The sequence below is a fragment of the Pongo abelii genome, chromosome Y, assembly GCF_028885655.2.
Source record: "Pongo abelii isolate AG06213 chromosome Y, NHGRI_mPonAbe1-v2.0_pri, whole genome shotgun sequence".
Lineage (NCBI taxonomy): Eukaryota > Metazoa > Chordata > Mammalia > Primates > Hominidae > Pongo > Pongo abelii.
In genome coordinates, this window is record NC_072009.2 from 42,762,300 (window position 1) to 42,783,424 (window position 21,125).

The following is a 21,125-nucleotide window of genomic DNA, read 5'->3' on the forward strand; positions in this document are numbered from 1 at the left end:
TCCATAAAACTTCCTCTGCCCCAATTTTAGGGCAGAAGACAATTTCTGTTACTGCAGTTTGGCCATTTTTGCAGATATTCAGGCATCTGTTTAGTGACCTTAGTTAAATTGTGACATTATGCCTAAAGGAGCCTGCAAGCTTTTACTTTTGCAGCACTATGAAGTCATCATTCAATTGTAAAATTTCCTTTTTAAATTTCAGGTTGACTTAATGTCTGTCAAAGCAGTCTTTGGCAATAACAAAACAAATATATGCTGAATGAAAATGTTCAAGAGATGAGTGACTATTTACTACTAAAAGAAGAAAAATTGGAAGAGAATAAAAATGAAAACATACATCTCTTAAACCATATGTCCACCCCCTAGGTTCAAGCAATTCTCCTGCCTTTGCCTCCCAAGTAGCTCAGACTACAGGAATGCACCACCCACACCCAGCAAATTTTTGTGTACTTAATAGAGACAGGGTTTCACCATATTGGCCAAGCTGGTCTCAATCTTTTGGCCAAAATGATCCACTAGCCTCGACCTCACAAATTGCCAGGATTACAAGTTCAATCCACTGTGCATGGCTTGCATGTTTTAGTGATTCATACTGCATCGGTATTATAAAACTATGCTTTGTCCTTGTAAGGGCAGGCTTAGATTGGGAAGATTTATAAAATTACAATTTCTGGATTAAACTCTGCTAACCTACCTCTAGGTGGTATCAAGACATTTTTTGCCCTCTACCTGCTGATTGGGTTTGGCCAGTGGGGACACCAGCCTACACATACAGTAGCGCTGGACTTGCTGCTTTTTCTCAAGGCCAAGTGATGTCATAATTCCTGCGATGACATCTTTCAAGTTCTCTGCACCATCCGCCTCTCTCCATTGCTGATAATTTCTCCCTCCTTTAATTCTCCATTCCCAAGGAGTGCTAAGAGTGTGGTCTTGCTACTATCCATAGGAACTCTGTCATCTTTTGTGAGTACACTGAATAAGTCACTCTTTATTAAAAAGTTCTTAGATGACTTTGATTGTGGGGCCCATCAGTTTCTGCCTGGATCCCAACTGCTGCTGACAGATGCACAGATTACATTGAATCTCGAGTCTGTCATCGAAAGGTAGACCAGATAGCTCCTTCTGTGCATGGTAGAGATGAGAAACAGGCTTTCAGATTAATTTGAGAATGTGAGTTCTTTTTTTCTCTACCATTGTGCATTCCACAAGCAATGAATGAATTCCTGTTTTCCCTCCAACAAATCATTTGTCATGTTTTAAAAGAGGTTTAGCCATTCCAGCAAATATAGATGGGCCATGCTATCTCACTGTTGTAATTTTCAGTCCCTTAAAGATATATGAGTTTGAGCATCTTTTTGTTTGCTTTCTATCAGTGTATTTTCATTGGTGTGTTCAGCTCTTTACTCATTGTTAATTGGGTAATATATCTTATTTTTCAGTTTCAAGATTTGTGTATTTTCAGTGCAAGTTCTTGATTAGATCTGTATTTTGCAGATATTTCTTTTCAGTCTGTTGCTTATCTTTCTATTTCCTGAACAAGATTTTACTCAGAGTACAAAGTATTAATATAAGAAAACTAAAATTATTAATTTTTTTTTACCATTACTGATCAGCTTTGGTGTCATTTGTTAAAGCTTATGACCAAAACTGAGATCACATAAATTTCTTTCTGTACTTCCTTTTAGAATTTGCATAGTTTTACATTTCCAGTTAATGGCTTCTTCACCATAGAAAAAAAAAAAAAAAAAAAAAAAGAGGAGAGGGGGAATTGCTGGCAAGATGGCTGAAGAAAAACAGCTCCAGACTGCAGCTCCCAGGGAGATCGACACAGAAGGTGAGGGATTCCTGCATTTCCAACTGAGGTACACCGTTCATCTCATAGGGACTGGTTGGACAGTGCCTGCAGCCCATGGAGTGTGAGCTGAAGCAGGGTAGGTCATCACCTCTCCCCGGAAGCCCAAGGGGTCAGGAAATCTTCTTATTTACCAAAGGGAAGTTGTGAGGGACTTAGCCTGAGGAACCATGCACCCGGTTACTAATATGTGCTTCTCCCATGGTCTTGACAACCTGCAGACCAGGAGATTCCCTTTGGTACCTACCCCATGAGGGCCATGGGTTTCAAGCACAAAACTGGGTGGTTGTTAGAAAAAACACTGAACTAGTTATAGGAGTGTATTGTTGTTGTTGTCATTGTTTTTAATACCCCAGTGCTGCCTGGAATGCCAAGGAGACAGAACTGTTCACTCATCTGAAAGGGGGTGCTAAGGCCAAGAAGCCAAGTGGTTTGGCTCGGCAGGTGCCACCCCCGACGGTGGCAATCCAACTAAGGTTCACCAGATCGAAATTCTCACTGCCAGTGCAGCAGCATTCTGAGATCTACCTGGGACACTGGAGCTTGGTGGGGGGATGGGCATATGCCATTGCTGAGGCTTGAGTAGGCTGATTTACCCTCATGGTGTAAACAAAGCCTCAGGGAAGTTTGAACTGCAGCTCAGCAAGACTGATGTGGCCAGACTGCCAGATTTCTCCTCTCTGGGTAGGGCATTTTTGAAACAAATGACAGTAGCCCCAGTCAGGGGCTTATAAATAAAACCCCCATCTCCCCGGGACAGAGCACCTGGGGGAAAAGGAAGTCATGGACACAGCTTCAGCAAACTTCAACATCCGTGCCTGATGGCTCTGAAGGAGCAGCTCACCTCCCATCACAGGGTACCAGCTCTGCTAATGGTCAGATTGCCTTCTCAAGTGTATCCCTGACCTCTGTGTATCCTGACTGGGAGACATCTCCTGGCAGGGGCCGACAGACACCTTGTACAGCCAGATACACTGGCTGGCATCTGACAGATGCCCCTTGGGGATGAAGCTTCCAGAGAAAGAATAGACAGCAATCAATGAGACAGAAAATTAACAAGAATATTCAGGACTTGAACTCAGCTGTGGACTAAGTAAACCTAATAGATATCTACAGAACTATCCACCCCCAAATCAACAGAATATACATTCTTCTCAGTGCCACATAATACGTATTCAAAAATTGACCACATAATTGGAAGTACAACACTCCTCAGCAAATGCAAAAGAATGGAAATTATAACAAAGAGCCTCCCAGACCACAGTGCAATGAAATTAGAACCCAGGATTCAGAAACTCACCCAAACATTCACAACTACATAGAAACTGAACACTTAGGAGCAGGCTGCAAATCATTGCTGGGTAAATAACGAAATAAGGTAAAGATAAAGATATTCTTTGAAACCAATGAGAATGAAGACACAATGTGTCACAAACTCTGGGACATATTTAAAGCAGTGTTTACATAAAAATTGATAGCACTAAATGCCCAAAAGAGAAAGCAGGAAAGGTCTAAAATTGACACCCTAACATCAAAATTAAAAGAACTAGTTTAGCAACAACAAATGAATTCAAAACCTAGCAGAAGACGTAGAATAACTAAGATCAGAGCAGAACTGAAAGAGATAGAGACACAAAAACCTTTCAAAAATCAATAAATCTGTAAGCTGGTGTTTTGAAAAGATCAACAATATAGATAGACCACTAGCCAGACTAATAAATAAGAAAAGAGAAAAATCAAATAGATGCAATAAAAAATGATATAGGGAATATCACTGCTGATCATCAGATAATACTATAAACAGCTCTATGCAAATACACTAGGAAATCTAAAAGAAATGGATAAATTCCTTTTCTTTATGTGTTTCTTTAAACACACCCTCCCAAGTTTAAACCAGGAGGAAGTTAAATCCATGAATAGTCTATTAACAGTTCTGAAATTGAGGCAGTAACTGATAGCCTATCAACAAAGAAAATCCAGGACCAGACAGATTCATAGCTAAATTTTATCAGACATACCAAGAGGCGCTAGTACCATTCCTTCTAATATTATTACAAACAATACAAAAAGCGGAAATCCTTCATAAATCATTTTATGAGGCCAGCATCATCCTGATACTAAAACCTGGCAGAGACACACCAAAAAGAGGAAATTTCAGGCCAGTATCCCTGAAGAACATTGATGTGAAAATCCTCAATAAAATACTAGCAAACTCAATCCAGCAGCACATCATAAAGCTTATCCACCATGACCATATCAGCTTTACCCCTGGGATGCAAAGCTGGTTCAACATATGCAAATCAATAAACATAATGCATCACATAAACAGAACCAATGACAAAAACCACATGATTATGTCAATAGATGCAGAAAAGGCATTCGTCAAAATTCAACACCACTTTATGGTAAAAACTCTCAATAAAGTAGAAAGTATGGAACATATCTCAAAATAATAAGAGCGATTTATGCCAAACCCACTGCCAATATACTGATGGGCAAAAACCGGAAGAATTCCCTTTGAAAACTGGTACAAGATAAGGATGCACTCTCTCTCCACTCTTATTCAACCTAGTATTGAAGCTTCTGACCAGGGTAATTGGGAAGAAAAAGAAATAAAAGGCATTGAAATCACAAGAGAGGAAGTCAAATTGTCTGTTTGCAGATGACATGATTGTTTACTTAGAAAACCCATCATCTCAGCATAAAATCTCCTTAAGCTGGTAAGCAACTTCAGCTAAGCCTCAGGTTCAAAATCGATGTGCAAAAATCACAAGCATTCCTACACACAATAACAGAGAACAGAAAGACAAATCATGAGTAAACTCCCATTCACAATTACTACTAAGAGAATAAAATACCTCGGAATAAAACTAACAAGGGAAGTGAAGAACATATTCAAGGAGAACTTCAAACCACAGCTCAAGGAAATAAGAGAGGATACAAAGAAATGAAAAAAAGCTTCCATGCTCATGGATAGGAAGAATCAATATTGGAAAAATGGCCATACCGCCCAAAGTAATTTATAGATTCAATGCTATCATCATCAAGTTAACATTAATTTTCTTCACAGAATTGGAAAAAAAGCTACTTTGAAGTTCATACGGAACCAAAAAAGAGCCTGCATAGACAAGACAATCTTAAGCAAAAAGAATAAATCTGGAGGCATCACGCTACCTGTCTTCAAACAATATCACAAGGCTACAGTAAGCAAAAGAGCATGGTACTTGTACCAAAATAGATATAGACCAATGAAACATAACAGTAGCCTCAGAAATAATACCACAGAATCTACTGCCATCTGATCTTTGACAATCCTGAAACAAGCAAGAAATGGGGAAAAGATTTTCCCTTTAATAAAGTGTGTTGGGAAAACACGCTAGCCATATGCCGATAACTGAAACTGGACCCCTTCCGTACACCTTATGTAAAATCAACTAAAGATGGATTAAAGACTTAAATGTAAGAATTAAAATCATAAAATTCCTAGACAAAAACCTCGGCAATACCATTCAGGACACAGGCATGTGCAAAGACTTCATGTTTAAACACCAAAAGCCATGGCAATAAAAGCCAAAATTGACTAATAGGACGTAATTAAACTAAAGAGCTTCTGCACAGCAAAATAAACTATCATCAGTGTGAACAGACAACCTACAGAATGGGTGAAAATTCTTGCAATCTGTCTATCTGAAACAAGGCTAATGTTCAGAATCTACAAGGAAATTAAACAAGTTTAGAAGAAAAAAGAAAAAAACCTCATCCAACAGCGGGCAAAAGATACGAACAGACACTTCTCAAAGGAAGACTTTGATGCAGGCAACAAACGTGAACAAATGCTCATCATCCCTCGTTATTAGAGAAATACAAATCAAAACCAAAGTGAGATACCATCTCATACCAGTTAGAATGGCAATCAGTACAAATTCAGAAAACAGCAGATGCTGAAGAGGACATAGAGAAATAGGATGCTTTCACAGTGTGGCTGGGAGTGTTAGTTATTTAACCATTGTGGAAGACAGTGTGGCAATTTTTCAAGGAGCCAGAACTAGAAAAACCACTGGACCCAGCAGTCCCATTTCTGGGCATATAACCAAAGTACTATAAATCATTCTACTATATGGACACACACACATGTATGTTTATCACAGCTCTATTCACAGTAGCAAGGACTTGGGACGAACCCAAATGTGCATCAGTGATAGACTGGATAAAGAAAATGTGGCACATATACTCCACGGAATAGTATGCAGCCATAAAAATGGATGAGTTCATGTCTTTTGCAGGGACGTGAATGAAGCTGGAAACCATCATTCTCAGCAAACTGTCACAGAAATAGAAAATCAAACACCGCATGTTCTCATTTTAAAGTGGGAGTTGAACAATGAGAACATATGGACACAGGGAGAAAAACATCACATGGTGGCAGGTGGTGGGATAGTGTAGAGATAACATTAGGAGAAATTTAGGTAACGAGTTGATGGGTGTAGCACACCACCGTGGCATGGTCATTTGCATTTCTCTAATGACCAGTGATGATGGGCCTTTTTTCATATGTCTCTTGGCTGCATAAATGACTTATTTTGAGAAGCGTGAACAGACATACAGGTGGCCAACAAACTTTTTTTTAAAAGCTCAATATTATTGATTATTAAAGAAATGCCAATCAAAAGAAAAATGAGATACCATCTCATACCTATCAGAATGGCTATTATCATAAAGTAAAAGAATAACTGATGCACTTTTGTCTGCTTTCAATTGTGGGGACACAGACTCTTGGGTGTCTCAGGAATTTTATGTGTAATCTCTCAATCTATTCACCCAGTGCCCATCCTTATCTAATTTTCCAAGGCTTTGTCCAGCTAAGACTTTAAAGTCACAGCTTGTGCTATCTAACTATAGAAAAGCTAATAATGTGCTGTTTCTAAAGATAAAAAGAATTTCATTGTTTGTTAGATAATTGATAAGATCACTCTCAATTTATAAATCAAGGAAATAATGGTTAATGAAAGGAAAGTCTGTGTTTGTGATCATAAGAAAAGAAAAAATCTCAGCGCTGAAGACAAATGACACAATTTTTGAAATTACAGAAGAATTTATTAGACAGACTATTACCTTGATATCTTCCCTGTGTGTTATTAGTTCCAAGTTTTGTTAGCTTTAAATACTTACATGTTATGTAGTCCATCAGTACATTTAAATGACAAAAAAGTCCTAGCACACATCATGACAATTCATATAAATATTTGTAAATCTCCTTAGTGGTACAGTGTAAAGTAAATAAAGTAAGCTTAGATATTTAAGCAGATGATTTATTAATATTTAAATATTGAAATGCTGTGAAGGTATGTAATTATGTCACAGTTTTGGTATGCGACTTGGGGCATTTGTTTATCCATGTACCCCATTAACTTAATGACTTCCCTTATTACTTCCTGCTGGATGATAAATTTTGGGCCCATGGAGGCTGAGGGACAAACTGTTACCTTTATTGGAAACTCTAGTCCAGCAGGAAAGTTTTCATTTCAGAATATTATTGCCTGTCAGATAGTTTCTTTTCTCATCTAAGGAAACTTCAGGAGTATGTTACTTAGCTGCTCCTCAGGTGGAGCTGGACAGGACTAATTTTACCACACAGAATAACATGGCTATGAGAAAAGCTAATCTATGAAACACTTGATGGAGCAAAACTGATATATTTTACTGTTCATCTTTTTATGTGCTGTGCTTGTTTTCCATATGCATGTCTTTCTGCTGAAGTGTGTGTTCAACTATTTCTCCATTTTGTAATTGTTTGTCTTTTTTTGTTGCATAAGTATGCAACATATATTGTGTTGCATGTATTGTGGATAACATATATTGTGGATAACAGTCTTCATATATTGTGGATAACAGTCTGTTGTTACATACATAACATACAAACCTTCCTTTCTGTAACATGTCATTTCACTTTCTTGATAGTATCTTTTGATACACAAATATGTTAATTTTGAGAAAATTCTTTAGTTGCCTGCGCTTTTGGTATCAGATCTAAGAAACCACTGCTAAATCGAAGGTTATGAAGAATTATCCCTATGTTTTCTTCTACAGTTTATGTTTTTACCTCTAATATGTAGTCTTTGAACCATTTTGAGTTAATTTTCTTTTGTGTTGTGAGAAAATAGAACAATTTCTTTGTTTGTGGTAGTCAGTTGTATAACACAATTTGTTCAATTTACTGATTTTGGCTACATGTCAAAAATCAATTGACCATAGAGGTATTGTTGGATTTAAAATTCTGTTCCATTGACCTCTGTGTGTGTCCTTATTCCAGTATTATGCTGTTTTGATTACTGCTGCTTAGCAGTAATATTTGAAATTGAGAAATGTGAGCCTCCAAGTTGGTTTTTGTTTTCAAGAACAATTTGGCTATTCAGGATCTCATGAAATTTATATGAATGTTAGAATTGTCTTGCCCATTTCTACCAAAAGGACTTTGGTGTTTTCATAGGAATCACAATGAATTTGTAGATTGCTTTGTGCAGTATTGTTACATAAAAAATCATCTTCTAATCCAGAAACATTGAGTGTCTTTACATTTATTTAGGGTTTCTGGAATTTATTTCAGCAGTATTTTGTAATTTTTCATGTCTAATTCTTCCACCTTGGTTAAATTTAGTCTTGAAAACAATATGATCATTGATTTTTTGTTCTGGCTTTTCTGTTGCCCAGCTGGGAATGTGGTTGTGCAATCATATACCTCACTGCAGCTTCAAATAGTTTGGCTTGAGCAATCATCCCGCCTTGGCCTCCCAAAGTGCTAGAATTAGACTTGTAAGTCACCACACTCAGCCTGTTTTTTTGTCTTTTTTCTTTTTGTTTCGAAAGTTGAAAAAGATGATTTACTTTATAATCAATGAAAATATAGTACTTTGAATTTCCCAAAAGGCATAATGCACAAGAACTCTAATTTGCATAGTTGACTTACTGACCATCTTGGTAAAGTTCAATTACTTCTTAAGAAATTGTACCTGGTAATCTTCTAAAATCATCTTTAAATAAACTTCTTAAATTGTAACAATAAAAAAATGACAAGACACATTTAAGCAATACTGGAAGTTTATCAAAGGACTTAAGACATTTCAACGCATATTTTTTTCTCTCTCTTTCTTTTTCTTTCTTTCTTTTTCTTTCTTTCTTTCCTTCTCTCTCTCTCTCTCTTTCTTTCTTTCTTGACGGTGTCTCATTTTTTGTCGAAGGTGGACTGCAATTGTTCTATCATGGCTCACTGCAGTCTGCAGCCTTTCAATCCTGGGCTCCTTTGATCTTTCTGCCTTAGCCTCAGCCAGAATACCTGGCAAATTTTTTTTTTTTTTTTTTTTTTTTGGAGACAATGATTTGCCATGTTGCCTGGGCTCATCTCAAACCTCTGGGCTCAAGTGATGTGCCTGCCTTGAATTATAGGCATTAATAAAACATTTATTGTGTTAGAGTCAGTAAGAGTAAACCAATGTTTTGGCAAAGTTTTGAACCTACATATAATGCAATTATTTGCATAACTCCGGTAATGCTATGGGCAGCTACAACATCAAAATAGTTTCATTAACAAATAACCAAATACATAAAAACTCTTAGCCCAATTGTTTAATTGTAAAACATGTTTATTTTTTCTAGTTTTCAGCATTTTCTAGATCATTGTTCATTTTAAAAGTCATATCCATAGGATAACGAAAAGCACCTATGAATTACCGTATTTGTTTATTTCTCAGTTTGTGAAAATATCCTTAATTTGTTGACATTGCAAACGAATTTCAACTCTGTTATGAAAAAACAGAAGACAACCTTGTTAGCAATTAATTTTATAGTTACATTGCATACAAGGAATGTGCTATCCATTAAAAACTACAAACTCAACTACTGGTCTTAAACACTCAAAAGAGTTACCAGTTGGTTTTAATTTATTTTATTATATCAGTCTATTGTATTTATAAACAATCCACTGTATTTACATACAATCTAGAAAGTTTACAGCCATCAGAAGTTCTAGTGCAGTTTCAGGTGAAATGGGAATTTAAAAATCCCTATGGAGCTGTAGATGTACTAATATGTGTAGGTAAAATATGTGCACTCTCTTCGCAGTACTTTTGAAGGGATGTCTCTCACATTGACCTCAATGGTTTTCTTCTCAGCAAAATGACTTGGGCCACTCAACAAGGGTTTCATTATTGCTGATATTTATGCATGTTCTTTTATAAAAGATTTATGACTCAAAGGATATTTACTTGACATCATGGGGTTAGGGCTTTCAAAACCACTGGAGGTTTTCTCTTCATCCATTATGTTTTAAAGTAATTCTACTTTGATTTCTCAGAAACTTGAAGAGTTTCTTTTTAGCCCCACAGCCACTAAAGCTAGGTCCCAACGTAGCAGCACAGCCTCAACTCCAAGGCTGTCCCTCCCCCAGCTGCCTGCATCTATGGCTTCCCAGGGCAGAGGAAATGTTTCACCTTCCTGTTTTTTTGAGAAAAGAAATTGTTGTCTTAACTTCATTTTTATATGGTTTATTGCTAGTGAATAGAAATAGATTTTGTGGCCAGGTGCAATGGCTTATGCCTGTAATCTCAACACTTTAGGAAGCCAAGGTGGGCACATCATCTAAGGTCAGGAGTTCGAGACCAGCCTGACAGCATGGAGAAATCCAGTCTCTAGTAGAAATACAAAATTAGCCGGGCGTGGTGGGGCCTGTCTGAATCCCAGATACTCAGGAGGCTGATGTGAGAGAACCACTCAAACCCAGGAGATAGAGTTTGTGGTGAGCCGAGATAGTGCCATTGTATTCCAGCATAGGCAACAAGAGCAAAATGCCATCAAAAATATAAGATTTTTTGTGTTGATATTTTGTCCTGTTATTTTGCTTAATTTGTTTGCTAGATTTCATAATTTCTGGTTGGTTCCTCATGGTTTTCTGTGTATGAGATCTGTCGGTAGTTTTACTTTTCTCTTTTACATATGAATGGCTGTGTGTGTGTGTGTGTGTGTGTGTGTACATATATAATTGTTCCACTGGAACTTCTAGTACAGGGTTTAATACAGTCGAGCGTCAGTGATGTGTTCCTCATCTTAAAGCTTTGGTTCCCATAAATTTAGATAATGATTGTTATGAGTTTTTCATAACGACATTTTATCATGTGAAAAAAATGTGAACCACAGTTTATTGGATTTTTAATTGTTAAATATGTTTTAATTGTTAAACATGTTAAATATGTTGACTGTCTTTAAGTACTTTTGGTAAAAGTTGAGACAAACGTGGTGTATTCCATCATTTGATTTACATAATATATTGAAAAGGGATGGCATTAGAATGGGAAAAAACCATCGCTTTTCTGAGAAAAGATCTTAAACATTGTGGTGTATAATGTCTTCGCTATGTAACAAATTCCATGTACTGTTATTTGATTAAATATTATGATGTCTATAGTTATCAGATTTAGTAACATTAATTTTTTGTCCTAGTGATATCATAAGTTTAATTCAATACTCATTTAGGGTTAGAAATGGGTATGACTTCTTGTACTTTTATGGGTATAAGGGGTTTGAGATTAGTGTCATAGAGGATGTATTTACAATTTTTTAAGCATAATGTTGTAACCTTAAGGATAGGATAGAAACGGAAGATTATGATACGGTTTACAATTGCAGAAAAGTTCAGGATTAGATTGAGGGTTAGGGTTGGACTTGAGATAAGATTTAATGCTGTGGTAGGATTAGGGTTGGAGTTACAGTTATGATTAGGGTTATAGGTTAAGGTTAGGGTTGAGTTTAGGGTTAGGGTTCATAATCAGGGTTATAGTTTAGGTTTGGGGTTACATTATGCTTAGGTTTAGGGTAAAAAGATAGGCTTACGTTTAAGTTAGGAAATAGGGTCTTGACCAGGGTTAGGGTTAGTTCTAAGGGTTAGCTTGAGGGTAAAGGTTAGAGCATTAGTGTTGGGTTTCTGTGTTTGGGTTAGTGTTTAGCATCAGGATAGGGCTTTGGGTTATGTTTAGCGTTAGGCTTCAGGGTTCAGGGTTAGGGTTTAGGGTTACTGTTAAGGTTAGTGTTCAACATTTATGGTTAGATGTTAGTGTTAGTGTTGGGCGTACAGTTAGAGCTTTGTATTTAGGTTTAGCATGACTGTTAGGGCTGGGTTTGTATTGAGGTTGAGCTTGGTGGTCATGATTAGGGTTATTAGCATTAGTATTAAGATTTTTCAATAGTTAGGGGCTAAGATTAGGTTTAGGTATAGTGTTTAGGTTTAATTAGGATTACAAGTTTTGGTTTAGGGCTAGGGTTAGTGTTAAGGTTTAGGGTTTATGACTTAGGGTTAAGGTTATGATTAGGTTCAGTGTTTAGGGTAAGAGTTATTTTTAGGTTTAGTGCCAAGGTTAAGATTATATTAGAATTATGTTAGCTTTACTGTTAGGATAAGGGCATTAGGGTTAGTGTTTAATGTGAGTGTTAGAGTTATGGAATGTAGTTAAAATTACCTTCAGTGTTTTTGGGAATTAGGGTTTTATAGTTAGAATTAGGATTAGGTTTATGTGGTAGTATAAGGGTTTGCATTAGGGTTTGGTTTAGGGTCAGGTTTAGGATTCAGGATGAGGGTGAAAAGTAGGGTAAGTGTTATGTTCAGTGTTAGGGTTATGATTAAAAGGTTTGGTTTAGTGTTAAAATTTAGGGTTAGAGTTTAGTGTTCATTTATGGTTTAACACTGGGTACCTGCTTGTGGTTCAGTTAGGGTTAAAATGATGTTTAAATTGTTTGTCTAAAAATTAGGATTAGGGTTAGTGTTAGGGTTAGAGCAGGGCTTGGGATTAGGTGTTAGTGTTAGAGTTAGGGTTTACGGTTTGGCTAATGTTTGGGGTATTGTTTAGGGTTAGTGTTATAATTAGGGTTGGGATTTGGGCTTAGAATTCTCTGTTTAATGTAAGGTAAGGTTTATGTTTATGTTTGGTGTTCGTGTAGGGGTAGGGTTAAGTTAAGGGCAAAATGGTTAGGATTAGTGGTAAGGGTTATGTTTAGTGTCAGGGTTAGGGTTAGGCTTACTGGTAGGGCATACATTTGGGTTTGGTGTTATGGTTGAAGTTAGGGTTAGAATTTGGGATAGGAATTAGGCATAGGGTTTCAGTTAGTGTTAGGGTTTAGGATTAATGTTAGGGATTAGCATCGGCGTTAGTGTTACAGTTAGGGACTAAGGTTTAGTTTAGCTATTAGGGTTAGGGTCTTGGCTTATGGTTAGGGTTATGGGTTATGATTAGAGTTTATAGTTTAGGATTAGGATTATGTTTAGGTTTTAGGCTTTAGGTTTACAGTTATCATTTAGGCTTATTTTTAGCGATGGGTTTAGAGTTAGGTTAGTTTTAGTGTTAAAGTTCAAGTTTTATGCTTTTATAATTAGGATTATTGTTATTGATAGGGTTATGTGTTGAGCTTATGGTTAGATTCACTTTTTCAGTGTTTCATTGTTAGGATTAGGATTACTTATAAAAATAAGAGATTGGCTTTGGGTTAAGGTTAAGGTTTCAAGGTTAGTTTTAGGGTTAAGTGTTAAGGTTAGTATTTAGGGTAAGGATTAAATTTAGGTTATCAGATAGAGTAAGTTTTAGGTTTAGGATTATAGGGTATGGGTTAAAATTCAGGGTTAGGGTTAGCCTCAGGATATAGAATTAGTGTTAGGGGTTAGTGTTAGTGTTAGAGTTAGAGTTTAGTGTTAGTGTTCGTGTTTTCATTGCGCTTTTGGTTCTAGGTCTGTTGGTGTTATAGATAGGGCACAGTGTTAGAATTAGGATTAAGTTTAGAATTATTGTTTAATGTTATTGTTAGGGTTAGGGTAAGTGTAGGTTAAGCTTTAGGGTTATAGTTGTGGTTAGTGTTTGAATTCATATTAAGCAGTTAAGGTTAAGTTTATGTTTAGTATTATGATTACAGTCAGGGTTACAATTATTGGTTAGAATTAGTGTTAGGATTGGCATTAGGGTACAGATTGGGTTAACACAATAGGGTTAGAGTTTATGTTAGTAATTAGGCTTAGGGTTAAGGGTTAGGGTTAGGTGTAGGGTTAGGTTTGGGCTAAAGATTAATGTTAGGATTAGGGTTTGGGTTTTACGTAACAGCTAGGTTTAGGTTTGGGGTAGGTGTAGGGTTAGGGTTGTAATAAGATTTTTAGGGTTCAGGTTAGAGATTAGTATTAGACTTAATGTGAGTGTTATGTTCATGTTCAGAAGGCAAGTTTAGGAGCTAGAAGTTAGGTTTATGTGATAGGGGTTGTGGTTAGTGTTAGAGACTTTTAAAGTTTAGAGATATGGTTTTTGTTTATGGTTAGTGTTTTTGTCTTACGGTTAGGGTTTTGGGATTAGGGTTTTAGACTTAGGGTTTAAGTTCAGGTTTATGTAATGTTTGGGGTACCTTTGTGTTAGGGTTATTATCAAGGTCAGAGTAAAATTCAGGTTTCGCTGTTAGAGTGAGATTTTGAGTTGGGATTTGATTTGGGGTTTTGGTTTTAGTGAGTAGTTAGGCGTAGGGTTGATGTTGGCATCAAGTTTGTGGCTTAGGTTTGCTCTTAGTGTTAGGGATTCTGGGTTAGGATTAGGGAGAGGGGCTGAATTAAAGTTAATGTGATGATTAAGTATAAGGTTAGGGAAGGCACTGGGCAGCTAGGTACTATATTATGTCATCACTGTGGTTTGCAGAAGGGAGGACTGAACGTTGTACCCAGAACTTATTGGGTCTGAGTTCAGGGCCATCTTAATTGCTCATTGTACAGTCTAGTAGATTTGGAGCAGGAAGGAAGCTGCCTTCTGAGGCCACAGCTTTTCTAAATATCGACCAAGAGCTGACCAAATCCACAGTAGCTTGTTTTTGAGAGTGACAAATGTTTCAATGTAGTCTCTGCAAGGCCCAAAGGAAGGGAACATAGTGACAGCTTACACCAGAGAAACATTTTGGTAAACTTTAGAGGAAATAGTGGACATAATTAAATGCTGGTGGCCAAGCACTGTGTGTACCAGCCACAAGTGGAGACTAAGTTGGCACATTCTCCCGCACCAGCAAGAAAAAGCACCTTGCAGACTCTGACTCCAGTCTCTGGTGCAGGGGTTGTGTGAGATCTGGAATGACAGCAGAATTTAAAATCAGCTGAATTCCAAGTTGTTTGGCCTATTAAATCCTGGAAGGGCTATTGAGATTGATGGTTGTGGCAGTTCCTTTCTCAAAGAGGGAGACTGAGGCCTGTAAGTGGTGAGCCTGGTTCATGTGGCTTGAGATGACTGGACTAAATGTTGTGTCCACTTCTGTACTTTACATTCTTTGTTGTAACACATATCAGCTGTGCTCCTCCTTCCAGGCCTGTGACCATGAGGGGCCAACAGGATCAGGCTCCCAGGCTATGAAGTTCTCCTGTGTCTGGGAGCTGAGACCAGGTTGGCTCCAGGAAGGTGCCCAGTAAGGATTGAATTATAGGGGACCTATGAGAAGACAGGGCACAGTCCCCCAAATCACAAATCAGCTCTCCTTGCTGAAACAGCTAGATTGTGGAAAAAATCCACACTACAAACATGGGCTCACTTTTCCTTTCACCACTGGAGTTGAGACCGGGCAGAGGCTGCCACAGCCACTATGTCCCCTGGCACTTACCTATCCTCTCCACATGGCTATCCTGACCCTTTCTCTTGCTCCTCCAACTCTTATGTCTCCTGCCCATTTTAACCTCAGTGAAATGCAAGTCAAAACCACAGTAAGGTACCACTTCACATCCATTATAATTGCAAAAATCAAACAAACGAAAAGGTAACAATTGAAATGTTTCAAATGGAAGTGGGAAAATATGAAAGTAAAATGCTGCAGCTGCTGTGGAAAATAGTTTGGTAGTTCATCAAAAGCTAAATATATAATTACCATAGAACTCACAAAATCCACTCCAAGCTACATACACAAAATGTAAAACAGATATTCAAACAAAAACATGTATATGTATGTTCATAGCAGCATGCACAGTAACTAAAATATGGAAACAAACCAAATAAATGTCCACCAACAAAAAATAAGAAGCAAAATATAGTATGTCCATACAATGGCATAATACTCAGCTATAAAAAGGATTACAATATTAATGCTACAATGTGAAGAAAATTCAAAATCATTTTGGTTTAAGAAGCTGAACACAAAACTCACATACTGCATGATTTTATTTATATAAATATTTGGAATAAGTAAATCCATAGAGACAAAAAGTAGATTACTGGTTGCTAGGTATCAGAAAGAGGACAGATTGGATATTAGCTACTTAATAGGTAGGATATTTCTTTTTGGGATAATGAAAATAATTTGGAACTAAAGGTGATAGTTGCACAGAAATGTGCATGTACTAAGGATCACTAAAGAATTCATTAAGAAACAGTCAATTTTATATTATGTGAAGGAATTTCACCTCACTAAAAAGACAAAATTTCTTCTTCAGCATTCTCTCAGTAATTTGAGCTCTCTTTCCACAGAATGCTCTTAGCATGGGGTTCTGGTCCCTCCACAGTCCAGAACTGCCTCGGCTAGGACAGCCACACACTAGCACGTACTCCAGTCACACTGTCCACCAGCTCCTTGACTTGTTACTAGTAGAAGGTATCTTCGTTACTGGCATCAAATCTATCATGGTCTGCACTAACCTCAACTCTTGCCTCCTCACAAGAAAGAATGTGACTGAGGGGAATAAAGTAGCAAAAGAGGCTGAGAAAGATTTCACAGCAAACATGGATGTTTATTTAAAATTTTTAGTTAGAAAAAATGGAAAGTGCACTTGGAAGAGAACCGAATGAGTGACTTGAATATATACTATATATATATGACTTGCAAATATTTTGTCCCATGCTGTTAGATTTCTTTCCACTGTACTGTGTCCTTTGATGCACAAAAGCGTTTAGTTTTGATGAAGTTCAATTGATCTATTTTTTTCTTTTGTGTTCATTCATCAATATAGCTGAGAAATCATTTACAAATCCACAGCCAATAAGCACAAGAAAAGATATTCAAAATCACTAGCCACTTAATACATGAATATCTAAACCACAATGAGATTACCACTTTATCCCCATTAGAATGTCTATTTTTTTTTTTTAAGGAAAAGTTTGAGACTGTGGAGAAACTGGAACCCTTATCCATTGCTGAAGAGATTGTGAAATGGTGGTGATGGTTGCACAATGTGAGCATAGTTAATGCTACTGAACTATACACTCAATAATGTTTGAAATGGTAAATTTGTTTATGTTTGTTTTACCACATGCAACAAAAGCTTCCTCAGAAGTCATCCTAAAATAGTTACATGTGTGATGAAAGAAGAGAATTCTCTGTTATGAGTAGGAGGCTATTTATTTATTCATGGTGGTATACACACTCCTAGCTCTTCTACACGAACAGCATGATCTCATCAAGCAGAATGAGTCCCTTCTCACCTGGCCCATTTGCGCTTCTTTCCATCATTGCATTCTGCTAATCAACTCACTATCTACCCACTACAAACCACTGTAAATTACAGGTCTGTTTACCATCTCTGTAGACATTTCTTCTCTGTAATGTAATAGAACTGAAATCATACAATATATCATCTCTTCAGACTAGCTTTTATCACTTAGCTTTATGTATGCCTGATACATCCATGGCTTTGCATGACTTCATAAAGCACTCCTTTCTTTTGATGAATAGTATTTCCTTTTATGAATTTTCCTGGCTTGGTTAATATTGAAGGGCATCCTGATTCCTTAAAGTATTTGGCCATTGTCAAGAGAGCAGTTATACATAAATGCCTGTGGTTATTGTTTAGGGGTGAGTTTCTAAATCAGTTGTCTAAATACCTAAGTGTACAATTGTTAGCCTATATGATGAGACCATGTTTACCTTTGGAAAAAAGCTGCCAAGCTGGCAGAGGAAAACAATCATATTTTAATGTTGGTGTACAGTTATGCATTCCATCAGCAATGAATGAGATTTTCTGATGCAGTTTTGACTATATTTAAAAAGAAATTCAGACACAGTATAGCTGTTTAGTGCTCTCACACTTATTTTAATTTGCCTTCCCTGGATGACAAGTGTTCTTGAACATCATTTTGTAGTTATTGTTTGTTCATTAATCTATGATTGCTGCCAAAAAGCATGCATGTATTGTGCCACAGGAAACCAATTGTAAAAAATGTACTGTAAGCTCTACTTGGTAAAAACTAAGAAAATTATGCTGGTCCTCAGAGTCATTTATCCTGCTATTTTTTCTAATCTTATAGTTACTACAATAAAATAGTGAACTGTAGCTAATAAGACATTGTGGTGTATTAGTTTGACGCTTTGCTGTGTAGAGATTCCTTTCAATCAAGTGATTTCTTCATGGATGTCAAGGGAGCAACAGGAATTTCTAGAGTACAAACTGTTTCTGCTGGAATTCACAAAAAGCTCTGATTTCAATTTCAGTATATATCTTGCAATGCTGAATCATTGACAAAGATTAGAACTACAAAGATTCTGGTTCTTAAATCTGCTTCTGAAAAGTAAGCCAAAATTTGAAATTCCATGTGTTTGGTCGGTTAGTTTTCATCTTTCACAAAACATTCCACTACATCAGAATCAAATTTGAAGACTGGGATTCATTCAATAACAGTTTACTGTTATTCCTTTTTGCATTTAGAAATCACAAGTAAAATGTCTGATAATTTCAGTGGTACGCATTTTAAAAAATAAAATCCAGAAAGAAAGACAGATGAAATTAATTCCATGAATTTATAATAACTTGCTATTTGGTTTTTCTTACTACTGTTACTGTGTTATCTGTCTTGAGAAGATCAAAATAATAATGCATTGTACCAAGCATTCCAAAATAACTGCCAAAAAAAAGCAATTGAATCCTTTTTTTTTTTTTTTTACAGAGTCTCACTCTGTTCCCACGGCTGGAGTGTTATGATCTCAACTCTGGTAACCTCAGCTTCCCAGGCTCACACAATTATCCTGTCTCAGCCTCCTGAGTATCTGGGATTACAGGAGCCCACCACCACTCCTGGTTAATTTTTCATATTTTTATTAGAGAGGTTTTTTCACCATGTTGACCAGGATGGTCTAAAATACCTGACCTAAGGACACCCACCTGGCTTAGCCTCCCAAAGTGCTGGGATTACAGGTGTGAGCCACCATGCCTGGCCAAGTTAATTATTTCATCTCTTTATGGAGACAAGTGTAGGTTGAAAACCATCTTTTCTAATACTTATCAGTGCCTCAAAATTGTTAGGATAAAAATAAAACTTCCAATCAAAGGATACTTATTGACATTCAGAATTTTAAGAAAAGCTGAGAAATAAAACATCCAGCTTCTGGCTTTTTCCTGGAGATCATGCCCAATGTCTGGGGAACACTTGGACCCTGGAGGAAGGGTAGAGCTGGGGTAAATAGTCTTTGGAGGAATTGCCACTATGGCAGCCACTTTTGCTCCTCAGGAAATGGCTTGGAGCCTCAGGCTTCAGCAGAAGTAACAGGGGCTCAGCAAGCAGTATTTTGTGTGCCTGTTTTCCATCTCCATATCTTCTTTGGTGAGGTATGTTTTCAGGTCTTTACCAATTAATTGGGTCATCTTAATTCTTTGTATATTGTGCATGAAATTCACTTTTCAGATGTGTTTCCTAAATTTTTCTCTGCCTGTGGCTTGTATTTTTGTTCTCTTAACCTGACCATATATTTTTTTTCTTTTTTACTTTTTTGTGTTTTTGCTTTTTTTGAGATGAAGTCTCAATGTCACCCAGGCTGTGGTGCAAAGGTGTGATTTTGGCCCACTGCAACTTATGCCTCCTGGGTTCAAGGGAGTCTTCTGTCTAAGCTTCCTGAATAGCTTGGATTGCATGAGCCTACAAACAAGCCCACTTTTTTTTTTGTTTTGTTTTGTATTTCTAGTAGTGACAGTGTGGCAGTCGGTTACTATGGGATGAAACGAAGGGGGATAAATTCAGAAATGAAGACAAAGACAAAAAAGATCTGTTTTAAAAGACGAGTCAGGAGGCTTATTGCTTCTAGTGAGCAAAGACCCTGAGCTTCTACAGGCCTTTGTAATTATTAGTCAGAATCAACAGGGAAGAAAGGCAATTGTTGTTCAGCTGCTTCATTTATCACAGGCTCACATATTTGCTTTCTTTATACTACAGGCTTCAAATGTTCCTATATGTAACAACAAGGACTACTGCACTTGGGGAATGACTGACCTCAGCATTCCTTCTGGTACCAGACGTGGTGTGTCAGTTTGCCAACATCTTGCTTTCACGAGAACAGTTTACTGCCTGCTTACAGCCCCTCCAGTCGTTACTGAGTTGGTCATGACCCTCATTCTTTTGGCCTCCAATATTTTTTCCTTTTTGTTTTTGCATTAGTTGAATAAAGGTAATTGCAGGCTATGCAGATCTCAATTGCTGTTTGGTGGTCAAGCTGATTTTACAGACAATCAACATAAAACAGACATAATAACATTACTCTGATAATCACAAAAAAGATATTGAGGTGCTGTTTCAAGGAGGTCCAAACGTTAAGGCTCTCTAAACCTTGCTGGAATTCTGCCCAAGATTTTAAAGATGGCTAAAATGTTTCAGTATGCTTATTCAACTTAAGGATTTCACTTTGTAAATCATTAATATCAAAAGCAACATTGGGTGTGAAAACCCCTGTAAATGGGCCTTTACAAGATTCCATGGATATTCCCTTTGGTTTTATTCCAAATTGGTTACACAAATATGATTTTGGTTAAAATTACAATACAATTGCTGATGTAACTACAAGCTTTGTACTTGTTTTCGGAGCCACAGAACTGTAGTCTTTAACATTGATACTTCCGTTTGTATCTCACTGCTAAGTTTAGTTTTATGCCCAGTCAGCTGTACACATCCAATTTTCTACATATTGAGCTGCTTGAATGGAACTGTGCATTGCTACTAAGGACCACACAACAGATGTTATTAATGTACCTAAGAAGACTTTCACAAAAATTATCATGCCTAAGGCTCTACAAGCACAATGCATAAGCTGAGTAAGAAAAATGTTTACAAAATGTAAACCAGAGATGGCTACCCAAGTCTCAGACAGATTTACAGGAATCCATAATCTGGAATGGTGACCTAGCATTATTAGAGGGGTATATACTGTATGTTTGTGTTGTGCTATGATTAATGGAATGATACAGCTGAGATGAATCATAAGTCAATTTGGCATTGTTTACCTGGAGTTTTTTTTTTTTTCTGCTTGAAAAACATGTTTT

General features: G+C 37.0%; 1 long non-coding RNA gene across 1 annotated transcript; it reads left to right on the plus strand.

The window, feature by feature from the left end:
* Positions 1-862: 862 nt before the first annotated feature.
* LOC129053467 (uncharacterized) lies at positions 863-20,281 on the plus strand. The gene is made up of 3 exons (XR_008518293.2): positions 863-963; positions 1,686-1,834; positions 20,026-20,281. It is a non-coding gene; the product is annotated as an uncharacterized LOC129053467 (long non-coding RNA).
* Positions 20,282-21,125: the final 844 nt, after the last annotated feature.